The 19,058-nt window shown below is 39.2% G+C and overlaps 1 non-coding gene across 1 annotated transcript; it reads left to right on the forward strand.

The window, feature by feature from the left end:
* The first annotated feature begins 18,243 nt into the window (after positions 1-18,243).
* TRNAD-AUC (transfer RNA aspartic acid (anticodon AUC)) lies at positions 18,244-18,315 on the forward strand. Its single transcript has one exon. It is a non-coding gene; the product is annotated as a tRNA-Asp (tRNA).
* The last annotated feature ends 743 nt before the right edge of the window (positions 18,316-19,058 follow it).

The raw sequence follows: 19,058 nt of genomic DNA on the forward strand, positions 1-19,058 counted from the left end.
AAAATTCGCACCAAGAATATGTATTTATATTTAGGAAAATTGAATATGTTGAAATTACGTTGAGCCCCTTTCCCCCGTGTCGTGAGCGGGGTGGAAGACCAAACGTCACCGGCTTCTGTTTCAATTGTATTGGGAAAGGTCAGTTTTACGCAGCCAATGAGATACCAAGTCGAGTCGATTTATATTAAGCGGATGAGCATACCAGGTGGAATAGACGTGACGCGATCAATCGTCTAGATATAGTCATTCTCTCTGAGTATAAATAAATACATTATTCTTCGCACAAAGATTAAAAATTTAAATCAAGTGTTAAAAAATTATTTATTTATTCAATCTATACTATATCTGTCTGTCTTGCGTCTGTTTCTCAATAGACGTCCGAGCCGTTCAACCTAGGACCTCCAAATTTATCACAGCTATTCTTATGGCGCAAAGGCAGCAAGTCGCGCTATTTACATCGATTTCCAATTTGGGTTAAGTTAATTAATTAAATAATGTTAAAAAGCGAGTCGAAGTCTATATATTTTTGACCCTGGAGAGGTGCCGTGAATCCTGCAACCTACATACACCTATACAACCAATATTTTTCTACCTCGGTCAATTTCGCGGCTGCGTCATCGTCACTTGGAGAATAGAGACGGGGGGGGGGGGGGGATAGGGTTTTGTTTATGACTCAGTCATCACGGGATTTTAGTTCTAGCTCGGGCCCGGCCGAAGCCCAGGTTTCCCAGCTAGTATACATATATCCAAGAAAGTCGAAAAGATTAAATTTTTAAAGCTAAAACACCGGATATCGTCTTGGTCTCATATTGCCGAAATCATCAATTACTTCGTCAATATTAACATTTTTTGCGCCTTCTTGGAGGCATGCAATGACCAGCAGATCGCTGAGACGTTGGTCTCCACATCTATTTCGGAAGTAAGTCTTAACACCTTTCATGCAGCTGAAAAATCGCTTGTTTTCAACCGATGTTACCGGCAATGTCAGAACAAGGTCAATTGATTTTAAGAGCTCCTTTAAACCAAGTGGGTTACGACTCAAGCATGTTGAATTGTCAATCACTTATATTTATCTTTATGCAATGATAGAATAAAAGACTTTGCTGAAGCCAGTTCTGTGTGAAGCACTATTGTGTCGGTGGGATATAGTTTCACAAGTTCGTTGATTGAATCTGGACATAAAAAAATATTGGCACTAGGATTGAAAGCCGACACACTCTTTAAAACACTACAGTTATCGGAATCGCGCCTCGATTTCAGATAGAAACCTGTCTATACACTCAAAAAGGATTCCGACGCGCATTGAATTTGAATCATCAGTATTTTGGGTCTTCTCTGCAACCTTCAAATTCTTCTGTGAAGCCTGGAAATTGTCGGCTTATGTCTAAAACCATGTACGAGAGTTACACTATAAAACAACCTTTATTATTCATATATATATTTACCAAGGATAACAAATCATGGCAACTAAACAAACTTTCTCTAGAAGAGAGAATATAAAAGATATGACTGGTTAGGTCGGAGTCCGTAACCAAGAGAGAGTTAATCCATTGTCCCGACGTCTCTTATATAGCGGGCCCCTCGGATGACGCTACCGGTCTCCAACCTAATTGGCTAGAGAAGAAAGCCCGCCAAGGAATCTTGCGGACTCACTGTGGTGCAATAGTAAGCGTCACCGGTAACTTTACCCCGCTCTTAACCCTTCGGGTCAGAGGTCGCCACTCTCGGAGAATTCCAAAGGTGGACGATGCGAGCGAGGATGAGTCATCCCTACCTTCCCCAGCAGCGATTTCCCAAAACAACGAGATAACTCTCTGAAGTAAAGGGAAAGACTGTTAGGGACAAAGCCTACATTTGTGGTCTAAGGTGACCACTCATGACAGAAGCGCCATTGTAGCATTGAGCCACACATGTATCCCACGATAATATGTTTACCAAAACTGGATTGTTGATAGCAGTTTTCAATGCCTCAGCATCTACTTTTTCCATATGAAAAGTACTTAGAGGCTTTTTTAAAACTAAACCATTTGGTGACGTGGATCTGATGACGAAGCTCATTTGTTCTTTGCGATAAATATCTTTTGACTCATCAACCATCAATGCCCAGTAGTGAACTAATAATGTTCTTTCTAAGAATGTTTGCCAAGCAGTGTAAAATATCGTTCTGATACTCCGCTGATGTGTAATGTCCGTATCTCATTCGAAGTCTTTCCCGTAGTTGAGGTAAAAACTCACTCATCATTTCGAGCAATTCAACGAAATTCCCTTTGTTTGACGATTCTTGTGACTCACGTGAGCGCGTGCAGGGGGCCGTGAACGAGTTTAATGTATTTTTTAAACGTGGTAGACTGTTTCTTTACTCGTAAAGATTTTTCTCTTATATGCAAATGTTTTGGATAACTATTGCGTTGTTCCTTTATTTCTTTTATTGCTCAACAAGAGGTCTAAGACCCATCACGTTAAGACAGTGGACAATACAAATTATACATATACAGAGAAAAAATATATACAGTTTGTATGTACAGGAAAACAGTACAATGTGAGGGAGATACAAGGGAAATAAAACAAAATAAAGGAGTTATATTACATTATTACATGTAAACGAGTTAAATATGAAGTTCTAGGAACTCAGTTAGCTCCTTGCGGAACTGTTTGGGGTTGGGAATGGCTCCTCGATGTTTCATTTCCAAATGTTGAAAACGATTTGCGGTGGACGGTAATGAGTTTCCTTAAACGGCGGGCTTTCAAATTGATGATTTGGTAAAAATTACTTCAGGAAGTTCAGTGAGCCTAGTGGAACAACAACTCGGGACTATAATCCGGTTTTTTAAAAACACTTTATTTAACATTGTAAATATCGGTCTTCGTTGAGTACTATCTCTTATGTTGTTTAACAGTGGAATGTTGAATTTAAGCAGAGTGCGAGACATTTATCTTAGCTAAGCTTCTAAGAGAAAAAGCATATTATTAAATAGAAGGTAAAGTTTTGAAAAATAAGACAATTATCAGTGTGATTGCTGCTGTTTAATTCAATGACTGTCGTCAATTCGTCATAAGTGTCATTCTTTAGTGTAATGTATTTTTTCTGGGATATAATTACTCTTTCATAAGGTTTTTGTTTATCTAAGTTTCTACAAACATAATAATAAATATAATATTACTTACTTTAAATCTGAAATAACCTTTAAATACAAAGGTTAATACTAAGGACCTTCAGTCACTGCTTATCCCAAAACTGCCATTGACATTGCCTGCTATTTTAAAAGTTAGGCCTATGTCAGGTCTAGGCTTAAATATTTTCAAAGCGAACCTAAACGAAATCTTATTTATCTTCCTCACAATGGCTAATAAATATTCCTTATAATAAGTAAATATGAAAACAAAACTAAAATTTCAAAAAATCTTAACACTTTTATTAAATAAAAATTCAAAAACGTTGAAGTGGATCATGTGAAAAACTCCAGCAAAAACCTATGGGAATTCTGCGAGCTTGGATCGGATGGATCCTGTAAAAATCGTCTGAGCTTCTACTATTTTGAACCGCCATGTTATGGCGCTAGCGGCTTGCCGTAGTCAATGAATAGCCGCTGATTGGCTGAAGCTTAAGCAAAGACTATATAATCATTAGTCGTTGCTACAAAATGTCTGGGCGTCAGGTTCTCCCGTAGACGGGAGCATTCTAGGTAGGAGTATAAGATTTCTATGTAATATCTAGCCCGTTTCACTCGAAATCAAGTCAAAATATCGTCTGCTAGAAAATCTGCTTAAACATTGTTATTACGACGTTCGAAATTTTTACTCGTCTCGTTTTTACTACGTGGAGTTAAAATAACGGAAATTGCATCATGGAAAATGAAGACTCAATTAATTTGCCGACATGTTCAGTTGGCCAATTGAAAAATGAAGCATGTCATAAAACCACGCAGTGTAAAATCAAAGGTTTAAAGGAATTTAAGTCGTTAACTGAAGAAGAACGAGAGCTTCTGGTTTTACGGGCAAAGACAAAAGATTACATTCCTCACACAGTATGTAATCACCATTATGCCCTGCTAATTACAAAATATTCATCGTTTGAGGACAAATGCCTTGATCCACTTAAGATTCACAAGAAGCCTGCAAAAGGTTGGTCTTATTGTCCTTAAAGGGATTATAACCCCTTACGGTTCTGTTAAGCTTTCCAGTAATCCATTGATGACACTTTTACACTAATATAGACCGAATTCTTTATACTGGGGGACAATGAACGACTGTTATTTCTGAGAGGGTTATACTAATTTCAGTGGCGTAGCGAGTGGGCCTGTGCCTAATATTGGTCCCATTTTCAATTTTTATACTTCAGACACTAAAGGGGCCGCTTTGCCATTTTTAAATTTTTACTGTACTATATAGGGCCTATATTTTCCGAGTTCTTCGGGCTACAGTCAGGTAGACCCCGACGCCGGTCATTTACGCCAATGTATTTAGAATAGGGACGCCGCCGCCACCGTATTGGCATTTATACATTATCTTATGGGCGCCGACGCCGTCGGGGTCTACAGTCCGGCCCAAAATTTAAAGTTACACCACTGACTTGCTTTAATTATTGAATATTGGAACTAACAATAAATTTATATTTTCAGTTAATTTTTATACTCTGACGCTGAATGACTTCAAAGAACTATCTAGCACAAGTGGAATTACGTTGATATTAAACAACGAGTTGAAGAATACGTTGAAACCCTTACAGCGGTAGTAGAAAAGTCACTTCCCCATCATTTCATCGCGAAGTCGCAATCTACCTACTTAAAAGATTTGAAATTTAACCTTAAGGACGATCACGCCATCATACTATTGGATTTCGCTGATAATTTTTCTTTCCTAGCTCAAGATGCCGTTCAAGGTTTCCATTGGGAAACAACCCAAGCTACTCTACACCCTTTTGTTACCTACTTTAAGAGAAATGGACAGCTTGAATAGTTGTGTTATAAGTGATGACATGGAACACAGCGCAACAACTGTTCATGTTTTTATTGGAAAACTCATTGGACATCTGAGAAGTTTAGTTCCCCAAGTAAAACATATGCATTATTTCAGTGACGGAGCTGCTTCGCAGTAGAAAAACTGCAAGAATCTGTTGAACTTATGCAACCATGAAGCGGATTTTGGCCTATCAGCTGAGTGGAATACCTTTGCGACTAGTCATGGAAAAAGTCCATGTGATGGAATTGGTGGGACTGCAAAAAGACTTGTGACAAGAGAGTCCCTTCAACGTACTGATAGTAATCAAATAATGACGCCACTTCAGTTCTTCCAATTTGCCAATGAAAAAATTAAGGGAATTACTTTTTTTATGTCTCCAGAGACGAGATTAAAAACGTCAGAGAAGGTCAAGACTTAAGACTAGCTATTGCTAACACGATTGTAGGCACACGTAGTCATCACCGATTTGTTCCAATTTCAAAAACCAAATCAAAATGTATCGCATTTCTGCTGATACCTACTATACCACAGTGAACGTAACAAAATTCGCCGAAGAGACAATAACACTCGAAGACCTTGAGGTTGGGCATTATGTTGCTGCAGTTAATGACCAAAATTGGTTCATCGGAGTAATTGTAGAAAAATGCCCAGAAGAAATGGACTGCCAAATTAAATTTATGAGAATAGACCGCCAAAATCGGTTGACGTGGCCCAAGAAGACTGATACATGCTATGTACCATTAAGCTGTATTTTGTGCAAAGTAGCTCAACCACTATTAATTGAAAAAAAGTCAACTAAATATGTAAATATTTCATCACAAGAAATGAAAAAGCTCAAGTACCTTTTCGAAAAGTTATAATTGTTTTGTATTTCGTAGTACCTTAATAAATGTAAAATTCAAAAATCATAACAATTGTTATTTTTCAAAACTTCGCCTTAGGTACTAACAAGAATGTATTTTTTTTATTCAAGGAAGGAAGATACAAGGGCTGAGTGGGTCTGAGAAGACCGCGAGCCCGGCGAAGATTTTTGAGGCGTGAGTGGGACGGGGGGGGGGGGACAAATGCGGTCCGCCCGTCCACCGGATTAATCAGGGCGAGATATGTGTAACGGCCACGCCAACGGGGGGATACGTGGGGACAGGGGTGGGGACACCCGTGGCGGAAGTATTCCGACCACCCGTTGGGGGATTGGTGGTCGTCCTCACACGGCCATCCACAAACTCTGCCTCCCAGATGCAACAAGAATGTATTTATTTATAATCAGGGAGAATGAATATGTCGAGATTATTTTTAGCGTTTCTCCAATTCCACCCGTTGGGCCCCCCGGTATGCTCCTCCGGTTTAATAAAATCAAATAATACCGCAATCTCATTGGTTCTTAAAAATTACGTTTTTCGACGCGATTAACGCTGCTGCGAGGACGCAAAAAATAAGACCGCTTCCCCCCCCCCCCTTAGCGTGAGGGGGTTAGGGCCTCAACGTGTCCGTCGATAGTCTCGACATATTAATTCTCCCTGAGTTAAATAAATACATTCTTGGTACTAAATATAACCACAAATACTGTATATTTTTCGAAAGCCCTAGGCACAAGCTATCTTAAAATGTCTTAAAAAGAAATATTTAGGTTCGACCTTTTTGTGTATGGGCGATCGAAGGAACCCCCCCAAAAAATAAATTTTGCGTTTTGCAGTTACGTGTGGCAGTACTTCTTATTGTAGCCTTTTTATCTCAACGCCATTATGTTCGGCTGACATTTCTGTATGCCACTGTAAAATTTCACGATTGTAGTGAACATATAAAAATAATTCTAAAGCTATCAAAAAACACTTTGTCGAAATTCAAAATTCAGGCTTTTTTTCAAAGTACTATAAATCAAAAACGAATAAATAAAACTCACTCATATTTTCCAAAGGTTATTATTTTGGACCCCTCAAAAGGTGTAGTAAGTTTCGTCAAAATCGGTTGACCCATGGTGGCATCACTGGTCGATTACACATGGAATGACCCGGCTCTGGTTTTTACTTGCTGTAGTTGTAGACTCTGTTTCTGACTCCGAATTCGGTGTGCTTTTCCTCTTTAAGAAGGTAAACATTGACGCTTGTTGTTATGTTTTTATGTCGAAAAAAAACATATTTAAATGATCAAAATAACAAAGAGTTTATTTACACATGTTACAGAGTTAACGTCTTCCCGCCTCGTCCTTAACTCCCGCCCATGCTACTAGATGGCACTTGTCTAGGTAACGGTATATGTACGAAAGTTACGTTCTGACGGCACATTCAAATATTTAAACTAAATATTATTTACATAATATCACACTTGTGTTGCTTTCTTTGCCATTACGATTCTGAATTGAAATTGCTTAAATATTTGAATTGTCGCGAATACTACTGCATTCTGCCTGGGTCGTTTTATCTCTAGTTCCCGTAGTCATATATACTATTTGGTTATAGGTGGGACGATTCAACGAAATACAATCCTAACTTATTTTTAAAAGTTAATAAACTTACGAGAAGTTACGTCTTTTATTTTCCAAAAAACTCGGTAAACTCCCCAACAGCGTTACACTACACCGACTACAGTCTGCAGCCCTAGGTACTAAGGATGCAACGGATAACCGGAACCGAGAAGAACCGAGTAAATTCTAGGAACCGGAACCGAAACCGGAACCGATAATATAAAAATTTTATAACCGTATCCGGAACCGGAACCGAAATTTGTAAAAAAATGATAACCGAAACCGGAACCGGAACTTAGTTTTTCATTGTTTTAAACCGTTTTTAAACGGTTCTATAACTTTATTTACCAACATTATTTTAGCGCATGTTGAAATTTAGTAATTAAAATTCCTAATTTGCTATTAGTTTTTCTTATAAGCTCATCTTTATCCTTTCTCAGATAACTCAATGTGGGTTTCTACGTAACTGTCAACTGACACACCCTTACGTATTCTCAATTGAAAATGGGCTCGTCCTCCAAATGTCTGCTTTAAAAACTGGCATAATCCGGAAATCTGCGATAGTTTTAGTTTTATTTTCTTCAGTCGGAAAACTCAACACAATTTCACAAATGTAGCAAAGGCCACAAAATATATTTGTCGTCTACTGCTACTAGTGGGCCTACCGATCAATTATTTAGTGGGGGCAGGCCCGTAGCCAATAAAATATGTCCTATTTACATTTAGTTCAGTCGAACTGTGCAAAATATATTATTACCTTTCGTGTACCTTGCTTTACTATATTAGTTCCCTTCCACGTGCGCCAAGTTGAAAGTTTAAGCTGTAGCAGAAACAATAATATGGGACGTAATCTGGTACAAATATTGATTTGACTATACTAACTAAAGTTAATTTCCCGTAGCACTGTAGTCTAAGTGCTAATGGTCGTCGTCGTGTATTCTGTTGTACCCAACTATTACGGAGTGTCTATTTTGGCCTGTTTTTCGGGCCAAATTAGCCGGGGACTATTTTAGCCCGAAAAACGGGCCAAAATAGTCTTCGCCGCGCGGCCAACACTATTTTGGCCTGTTTTTCAAATCGGGTGAAAATAGTGTGCGACTGAGTTACCACTATTTTGACCTGTTTTTCGGGCTTCAACTTTTTCAGGCGAAATTAGTCCTGACCGCGCGGCGTACACTATTTTAGCCTGTTTTTCGCGGCAACGAATTTTATGGCTTATTTAGTTCTTGGCCAACACTATTTTGGCCTGTTTATCAAATTGGGTGAAAATAGTATGCGACTGAGTTACCACTATTTTGGTCTGTTTTTCGGGCTTCAACTTTTTTCAGGCGAAATTAGTCCTGACCGCGCGGCGTACACTATTTTAGCCTGTTTTTTGCGGCAACGAATTTAATGGCTTATTTAGATTCAAGGTCATTAAAATTTTTTAACTAAAGACCCTCAATCCTGCTGACGATGTGTAGCAAATTTCAGTACTCTAACACGAGTTTCTTTAGAGTTATCAGCTCCCGAACCTCGCTTTCGACACGATATCAACTTAACGACCTTCTTCTTTTTCATCTAGCATTTCTCGGCTTCCTATTGGTCAAATCCGATCAGGACAAAACTATTTGTACTTAAAAAGTCACGTGGAACACGTGTCTAATTGGAACCAACTTTCTAGTTCTCGAGTTAAATTTTAGATAACCTTGAAGACATGGTTCAAGCTCATCGACATTTTCGCAGTAGGTTTCCCCGTACATCTTGTATACGACTTGAAAATTTCAAAATCGTACCTAAAACAGATTTTAAAATATTCGCCCTGGTTCATTTTTAAGTAGACACCCTGTATATCGATGTGAAACTAATTAACGAAATTCCGTCCAAAGCAATAGTCCCACTTCGATGTATAACGATGTGGAACTAAAAATGAGATAAATTAGCTAAGAAAAAATATAAACGACTTCACCACATAAGCGGTCCGAACCTGTCGGAAAATTAGCAGTTCGTGTTAGGACCACCCACGCTCTATAGGTTAGGTTGTTTAACAAGATGTTTGACGTTATTTGTAAATAACCCGCAACTAAAGAACAGTTATGAATAAAAAAAGTAGTTACGGCCGCGCGGCGAGCACTATTTTAGCCTGTTTTGGTTTTTCACCGTTTTCCCAGGGCCAAAATAGTTATTTCACTCTATAAGAACTAAGGTGAAGACTATTTTGGCCCGTTTTTAGCGCGAAAAACGGGCCAAAATAGTCCCCGGCTAATTTGGCCCAAAAAACAGGCCAAAATAGGCACGGCCCAACTATTAATGGCGGCGTATTTCTTTTTATTCCCTCCGTGCAGTTCTCAGTTTACAACGGCCTAAAAAAACACTGTCGAAGAACGGACTCATCTTTATTCGATCACGTTGGCAATCAGTATATAATATTAAATTACCAACGACGCAAGAAGTAAGGAAGAAAAGCAACTTGTTTGTTGAGAAATGAGTCCAAATCGTCAATTTAGAATGTAGTGCAAGGCCATTATGGAGATTTCTAGTTGTTTAACAGACTTTAACAGAAGGAGTCTCTAACTTTTATAAAGAATTTTATCAAGAATTCAGTATATAATTATTTGTACTAATTTATTAGGTGTCAGTTTCTGTTACTTAATATTTTTAAAGTTCGTATCAATCAAAACAAAACCCAACTTGGGGCAATCGATTGAAAAGTAAGTTTACATTTGTGCTATTGTTACATGATTATCGTTTATTATACAAGTTGGCAAGCCAAAATATACCTCTCCTCGGAAGAATTGTCCCTAGTGGTATTAATTTCTCGAGACGACCGCAATTCAGAGTTATTTACTTAAAACGTACTCCCGGTTCAATCCCGCCCGGTATAAAATATTAATTTTAACTAAAATAATTGAGACGAAACCACGGAGTTTAATTCATTTATAATAATATACACAAGTTCACCAACATAAAAAATCGCCGTATCATAACGGTTCCTTTACTTCAATATTTTGCCTGTGATGTGTTTGATTTTCAGCGAAAACAGAAGCTTGGCGGTAAAACATCTGCTCAGTAACACAACAACCTGAGTTCGATTCTTCGTCATGATCGTATTTTACAATTAAATTATTAATTCATAAATTAGTTATAAAATTATAAATTTAATATAAACTTAGTTTATAAATATTTACAAGATTAAATCAACATAATTTCATTCGTAAAAAAACCAGATTAGGCCTTCATAAATTCATTCATAAAAAAATTCAAGACTTTATTACCTATTATGCTTACGATGAGTGTCTTATTTTCAGTAAAGCTAAGCAGCTATCGGTGGTCCTGTGGTAGAGCGCTCGACTGCCAAGCTGAATGGCCTGGGTTCGAAACCTGGGTGGCGCATTTGTTTTTAATCAATAGAGAAAACGCTAAATTAGAATTTCTTCGATGCAATAATTTCAATTTCAATTCTATTTCAATTAAACCAAAATTTCGTACTCTATTAAATACGCTTCCGATAAAGCTGAAGGTCCAATTTTCAATGAAGCGTAACAAGTGTCGGTGGTTCTGTGGTTGAACGTCCGCCTGTCAAGCAGGAGGTCTCGGGTTCAAATCCCGTCCGATGCGATCGCAAATTGATACTAAGACGAACCCTGCTATTAGAAGTTGAGAGGTTGCCATAACACTCAGCACTCGGTCCGTCCCGAAAGTCAATAAGAAGGAGTTGGAGAATGCGCACCAGTAACAAACGTAACGATGGTGGGCGTTAACGAAAAAAAAAACTCAACGCAATCGCAAATTTATCCGTTAACGCTTACCGTCACACGGTGGTTTGGCCAACCTTTAAACTGCTAAAACGGTTGTTCGACTGCGTACGCAGTGATTACCCTTTGCCCCGAAAATGCGAACGCGTTCGCAGGCCACATACACACACCCACAGACGGACACGCTGGTTGTATAACCCCTCCTAGGGAGAGGTAAAAAGTGATGATAGCAAAACTATTAAATGTGCCTAACATATTTGTAATGAAAAAAAAACCTAAGCCTTTCACGTTAGTTTTGGTAAAATATAACCAACGGTTTGTGTTCGTACGGGGACCCGGACCCCGAAAGTCGGAGATCCCCGACTTTTGTCCCCGACCCCGACTGCCGCAAATCAAGTCGGGGTTTTCCATTTTTCGGGGTTATGTTTTCATAGTGTAATTTTAAATTTTCGCGCACCCCTCTAAATCCTAAAAATATAAAATAGATTCCTTCTCTCCCTTTTTTCGTGGGCGACAATAGAATGATCCGAATGACCTTCGGCTGATGCCGCTGACGTAGTTCTCGCTTGACGCTTGACTCCGACTTGAGTCGATTTTAAGTTTTAGTTTCATAATTGCCGTTGTTTCGGGCTCTCTTAGTCTCAGCTAATGAGTGTGGAGTTACAACGTTTGGAAATAACTTGTGAATTTATAAAAACAACTTATTTAAACAATTACAATGCCTAAGCTATAGACCTCTATTTTAAAATCTACCTATCTTATCTATTTTTACTATAGTCTTAGTCGATAATACAAAATAACAGTCAAAAATGCCGCCGATCAGTTTTGTAAAATATTTTCGGCGGCGTAAACGTCTGCATTTTCGGTATGGAGATACAGGCCGGAAGGCAGGCAAGGCTGCCAGATTTCGATAGATCAAAAACGGCCTACTCTCTCAAATGTTTTCGTTTTCAAAACGAAATTTTTGCGTCGTGGCTATCGACTAAGACTATTACCATATGTAACATAATTAACCATAAGTATGTCACTAGCTCTATTTCTTCACTAAGGGTTTGTTTCACAGATATTGCGTCATCCGTACCCTACGTAATATTTGACGTCATCGAATCTCAAATGCCGATATAAATAGCTCTACGTCTGATAAACCGACGGCCATTATTTTAGTAAAAAACCGGTTTGAACAACCAAAGCTTAGGAGCTAAAATGAACTACAATTAATATAGTGTCTAGTTCTGTTAATATAATTAATTTGCAAATTAATGAAATTCTCGGAGACTCACGTTCTAGATTGTCAAATAATAGAAGCAAGTTTATTGGGAAAAATAGTTGAAATTCAGGTTGAGCTTTTCTGGCGCATCTACAAGGTTGGAGTCTTTGCAGATTCTTTTGAGCCTAGGCCTAATTCTTCTAGGCTTGATATGTGTTTTAATAACGTTGGTGGAAAATGATCACTTATTGGTAATTTTCCCCAATCTTTTTTTTTATAAATTACTCATTATTTAACTTCATCCGCACAAACCTAGCGAGTTTATAAATTTCAATAAAGCTACATTGGGCTGACTAAAATTCCGACACCGAAAATTCCATCTCAATTTAGAGGTTTTTCATTGGTTTAAATACATATATTAGTAGCCAATAGTGTGACTCCCAAAATTACTAGGATGAATAAAAAGGTTAAAATCTAACGTAGTCCACCTTTTTACTGGTTCGTGGTGAAACAAACCGTTAGTGAAGATTTTTGAATGGAATAAAGGTACAGTGGCATACTTATGAATAATTATGTTACATATGCTATTACTAATAGTCCCTAGGCTCGGAGGCTGGCTTACACAAGATACACTATCTAATCTTAACCAGTAAAATTGGGGTATTTTTATAATTTTTACCTCTCCGAGGGGACAAAGTCCCCTAGGAGGAGTTATACAATCACCGTGTCTGTCTGTCTGTCTGTGTGCAAAGGTTAATCATTGCGTACGCAGTTTCTAGAAATTTCTGCGTTCGCAGTTGCTAGGACTGTCGAAGGGTTGGCAAAACCACCGGGCGACGGTGGGCGTTAACGGATAAATTTGCGGTTCGGTTTGGTTGGTGTTTTTTCGTTAACGCACACCGCCGTGACGGTTTTAACTCAGTTTGATTGGATATTTCATTATTCTAATGTTTATGTGTAAGGAGTGAATGTTATGATGGATGTGGGTGTTGAGCTTGTTGTGTTTGTTGTGTTTATGTTATGACGGTTGTGGGTGTTGAATCTGTTGAGTCTGTTTTGTTTGTGCAAGTTGCGTTGTGTTTGTTGGTTTGTACGGGCGTTTTCTCTTCAACTTCTTCTTAATGACTTTGGGACGGACCGAGTGCTGAGTGCTGAGTGTTACGCAACCTCTCAACGTCCAAATGGCAGGGTTTCCACCAATTGTACACGATATTCGTCTTAGTATCAATTTGCGATTTATAAGCGCCGGCCGCCAGGAATCGAACCCGGGTCTGCCTCGAGCAAGAGATTTACTCTAACCACTCGAAATCCAACAAGATATCATTTAATCCGACAAGAAATCATGAAATCCGACAAGAAATCACGAAATCCAACGCTTCAAAAGCGAGAGTAGACAAATTCTTCCCGGCCTCCCTTCCTCGTTAGAGAACTGGGCGATTCGACTTTTCTAGGGGTAGTATGCATAAAATAGGATAAAATGCCCGTTGGGTCCTCACCCACCCCTTTACTCGATCTCTCTCTCTCTCTCTTTCTCACTCGGTTCTCTACAAGGGACCGGACAGCATGTGTATATATGCAGCGTTTCATCCAAAGTTCGTGTTCGGCTCCTGATGATATGAATTTTTAAAGGCTTTTGGGGATAATGAAAAATGAACTACCTGCTCAGCTTTACATGTGTTTGATAATGCAGAGAAAATTAAACGCATAGAAGAATTTATTGCCAAGCACTTTAACCGAAGACCGGAAACTCATGTTCGGTATATTTTATAATACACCTACTGCAGTTGAATGTCTTCCTGGGCAATACGAGAAGCTTGCAGGTTTTGTTAAAATTCTCCAGTAATCGAAACTGGATCTTGCTCAATCCGGGGGTTCATCAAATAAGAAAAACAATGTCAAAAGGAAGACTCCTTCGAAGAGTCCTCATAACATCTCAAATGGAAAAAACGAGGGGAAAGGAATAAGACTGACAAATCCAGATTCCGATGTTGAAGAAGTACATTCTATGGACGAAACGGAACAATCAAGTGGCCCAGGAGAGAGTTCAAGACTGTCATCGTCAGCAAAAGAACCAAGTTTAATTCTTGATGGAATTCGAAGTCAATTACGAAAATTTCAAAAGCGAGATAAATCCCACAAAGCAAGTAAGCAAGTAGCTTGCAAGCAAATATAAATTTTTCCATTGAAGAACCATGCGCAACAAAATCCGGAGACTATTTAAAATTTTACTAGCTACTTGTGCAAATACAATTATTAAAATAGGAAAAAAACAACGATTTTTAAAAGTACACAAGAATGTTTATTTAAAATAATTGAGACGATTACAAAATTAACTGTTTGGATTGTGGCACAAAAACCAGCCTCAATAGAACTCAAACTAGAATTGCATACAGCTGTTTGAACTTCTACAGACATTTAAAGAGATGCACTCTTAATACGAAATTTCCCTCTCGCCAAAATAAATTAACTGACTCTGGTTTATTTAAAACCAAAATAACCGATAATGTACTGGACAAAAACACCCCAGACGTATTATTTTCAATCGACATCATGGAAACTAGTTACCAAGACTGCGCCTCGTCGTCGACCTCATCGCTTCCACTGGCCAAGTCACCAACTAAACTGTCATGATCCAATCCGTCATCACCCGTGGAAAATTGTAGCAATGTTTTGATATGGTCCAGCCAGTCAGATTTTTAGAGTCCCTCCCTTCTGCAATTACATTTGACGAAGGACTACGGATGGGAGGACAATTAGTTTACAACAGTGGAAATGGAGATAAAATTTCCGGTGCAATAAAAAAACAAGTAATATTGAAGGTCAGAACGTATTCGTAGAAAATTAGAAATGGTAAGTAAAGATACAAAACAACCGAAAATATTACACTTTTATCCTGTAATAGACGACATGGAAACTTTAGTTATCCAAAACGAAAAAATATTCGACAATTTTAGTTTAAATCTGAAATACAGTGGCAACGTCGATGGTAACCCCGATAAAGGATTAGGGAAGGCTAGCTCCAATGAAACCAAAGAAAGTGTCGGTGGTTTCTTAAAAACACTATGGCATAAGTGTATGTCGAAAACCAAAAGACACACGGAAAGCGTTAAGAAGTTTAGTATGGCGTTTTTTATACTAGCTGGGTCATTGGCGTATTCCTTTATGTCTCTAAATATTCCATCTGCCTCAAATGTTTTTGTGGGAGCTAAAACTTCTATTACGTTGCATGGCAACGTCTCGAATTACTTTGTTATTGGGCGTTCCATTCGTCAAGGTTGCCCATTGAGTCCCTTGCTGTATGTCTTGGCCTCTGAACCTTCGGTTGCCCTGTTAGAGTCTGACAAGCGTATTTCCGGTATTATTTTGGAAGATTTTGCTTTATATTGCGCCTCCTCGGGGGCCGAAGTCAATCTCTCGGAGAGTTCGGGAATTTGGCTGGGATGTTTACGTGATATCGCTTATACCTCGTTCGATGGAATTGCTATTGGCTATGAGCCCATCAAGGTGTTGGGCATCTACCTTCGACATGAGCCAACCAGGATCGTCCGCCTTAGTGCTCCGCACGGCTCCGGCTCCAGATCAATAATGGCTCCGGCTCCGATCAAAACAGCTACGGCTCCGTGTTTTTTGGGAGCCGGATCTGGAGCCGCGGCTCCGACTCCCTTAGTTTTAGATCGGCTCCAGGAGCCGGCTCAATTTCTATAGAGCCGGCTCTTTCCCTTTTTGCATCAAACAATGCCCCTCCCTAGAATTTTACTGGAAGTAGCAACTAATGTTATTGCCCCCTCCAACTTTTTGGTCAGTTGAAATCTTCGCAAGGCTCAAATTATCATTTTAAAAGCATATAAAGCTTATAGAACCTCAACTGTGTTTAAATTTCAGTCTTTTCCCCCCAATGTATATAGTAGAAAAATGTACAAATGCATTCGGAGAAGCTACACTACATTAAAAATTCAAAACCATTCTCCAGACCCCTTTTGGTTTCACTTTGCCCCCTCCAACTTTAAAATTTTGTTATGGAAAGTTTAAAAGACAAAATGTTTGGTGTTTCTGCGTAATTTCTTTTTTAAAAATGAGTTTTGTATTTCCATATATTAAAATACGCACAATAAAATGATTATGGAGTATTCGTTAATTAGTTAATTTATTGTTTCAATTGTTTTTTAACAGAATAGAGCCGGCTCCTGAGCCGGCTCTTCGGCTGATACAGTTGGCTCCGGCTCCGGCTCCTTAAAAATCTGGGAGCCGACGTTTGTCTCCAGCTCTGGCTCTGGGTTTTTTAGGAGCCAACGTCGGCTCAAGAGCCAGAGCCGGCTAAGCTCCTTCCAAAGAGCCAGATCTGCGGAGCACTTCGCCTCAATTGGCAGGGGCGCTTAGAGAAATTTCGAGCTGTCCTGCGGGCCTGAAAAGGCCGCAGCCTAACTACTGTTGGCAAAGTGCTCATTATCAATGTTCTAGCGGCCTCTGTTTTATGGCACGTTTTGAATGGTTCATCGCTACCTGACGATTGGCTATCTCAATTTAAATCTCTCACTTTGCAGTTTTTGTGGTCTAACGCTCCAAAGGCGTCTCTTTGGCCACGCTTACGCGTCGACGGGACGACGGCGGGTACGGCCTGGTTGATTTTGCCCGTAAGGATAGGGCTTTTCGGTTGAAGGAGTGCTTTTCATTATTACGGGGCTCCACGTCCGATTATGAAGTGGCAATTGCGTCGGAATTATTTAACTGGTATGGCAATGGACTTAACTATGGCCTGCCTGTTTTTCGGGTACGGTTCATCAAGTCGTTAAGCGTATTTTTACCTCGACGTTATTCTTCGATGTTGACGTCCTGGCACGAGTTCCTCCAGGTTCGGGCTTTGCTTATTGATAGTTTGCGCAATATTTATCACGAGCCTTTTTTTACAATACCCAGTTTCCCAGTCACGATGTCTCTTTCGCCGATAAGCGTGTTTTTGGCTAAGGTGGGCCTTGTCATTCTCAAGGACGTTTGTTACGAAGTAGTTCCGGGCTGCCATTGACGACTTTTTTGATGATTCGTTGGGGGTTACACCAAATCACTTTTCGTTGATTGTTGGGAAAATTTTGGACTTGATTCCAGACGTGGTGTCTGATCCATTTTAGCCTAGGAAGTGTGGGTATGAGCGGCTTCAAATCCTAGATAAGAAAAAGGAACCGTTATAATTTAGAGAAGATCACCAATAAGCGTACACTTTTTTCCCGTTTTCGTGCTCTCATAAAAACCGAGGCTCGGTACCGCGTGCAATGGCTACTCCTTCATAAGCCGGGTTGTACGGCCGCCATAGATATTTTTCGTAACAAATGAGGGGTCAATAATCTTGGAGATATCCTTATGGTCATTAAGATTTAAAGTACTTTATTTTGTTGTATTTGCAGTAGTTATTATTTATTATAACTGAGGATTTTTATCAATGATATTTTGCGTATTTATTTTTCATGTTGTTTCTAACTTCAATTGTGTAATTGTTCAATTTGTTTTAAATATTAACACTGTGCAATAATGCATGTAACAAAATAAAAATTTTAATAAAAAAAAAATATCTGGCTTTCACCCAGAAGGCCCGGGTTCGATTCCCGTTATCGGAGCTTGTCTTTTGATTTTCACTCAATTTCCATTAATTAAAGGATAACGTTTATTTGAAAGCGAGATGGCCGACGCTTATGCGGAAAGAGAAGCAGTGATGTTCATCCGATATGGTCTTGTGGCTAGGATATCTGGCTTTCACCCAGAAGCCCCGGGTTCGATTCCCGGTATCGGAGCTTGTCTTTTGATTTTCACTCAATTTCCATTAATTTAATTATAACGTCTATTTTGAAGTGAGATGGCCGACGCTTTTGCATAAAGAGAAGCGGTGATGTTCATCCGATTTGGTCTATTGGCTAGGATATCTGGCTATCACCCAGAAGGCCCGGGTTCGATTCCCGGTATCGGAGCTTGACTTTGGTATCGATTTTATTTCATTAAATTTCCTTTAATTTAAGGATAAAGTTTATTTGAAAGCGAGATGGCCAACGCTTTTGCGGAAAGAGAAGCGGTGATAATCATCCGATATTGTCTAGTGGCTAGGATATCTGTCTTTCACCCAGGAGGCCCTGGTTCGATTCCCGGTATCGGAGCTTGGTCTTTGATTTTCACTCAATTTCCATTAATTTAATTATAACGTCTATTTGAAAGCGAGATGGCCGACGCTTTTGCTTAAAGAGAAGCTGTGATGTTCATATGATTTGGTCTATTGGCTAGGATATCTGGCTTTCACCCAGAAGGCCCGGGTTCGATTCCTGGTATCGGAGCTTGTCTTTTGATTTTCACTCAATTTCCATTAATTTAATTATAACGTCTATTTGAAAGCGAGATGGCCGACGCTTTTGCTTAAAGAGAAGCGGTGAAGTTCATCCGATTTGGTCTATTGGCTAGGATATCTGGCTTTCACCCAGAAGGCCCGGGTTCGATTCCCGGTATCGGAGCTTGGTCTTTGATTTTCACTCAATTTCCATTAATTTAATTATAACGTCTATTTGAAAGCGAGATGGCCGACGCTTTTGCTTAAAGAGAAGCGTTGATGTTCATCCGATTTGGTCTTTTGGCTAGGATATCTGGCTTTCACCCAGAAGGCCCGGGTTCGATTCCCGGTATCGGAGCTTGGTCTTTGATTTTCACTCAATTTCCATTAATTTAA

The sequence above is a fragment of the Leiobunum rupestre genome, chromosome 5, assembly GCF_980474605.1.
Source record: "Leiobunum rupestre chromosome 5, qqLeiRupe1.1.hap1, whole genome shotgun sequence".
Classification (NCBI taxonomy): Eukaryota; Metazoa; Arthropoda; class Arachnida; order Opiliones; family Sclerosomatidae; genus Leiobunum; species Leiobunum rupestre.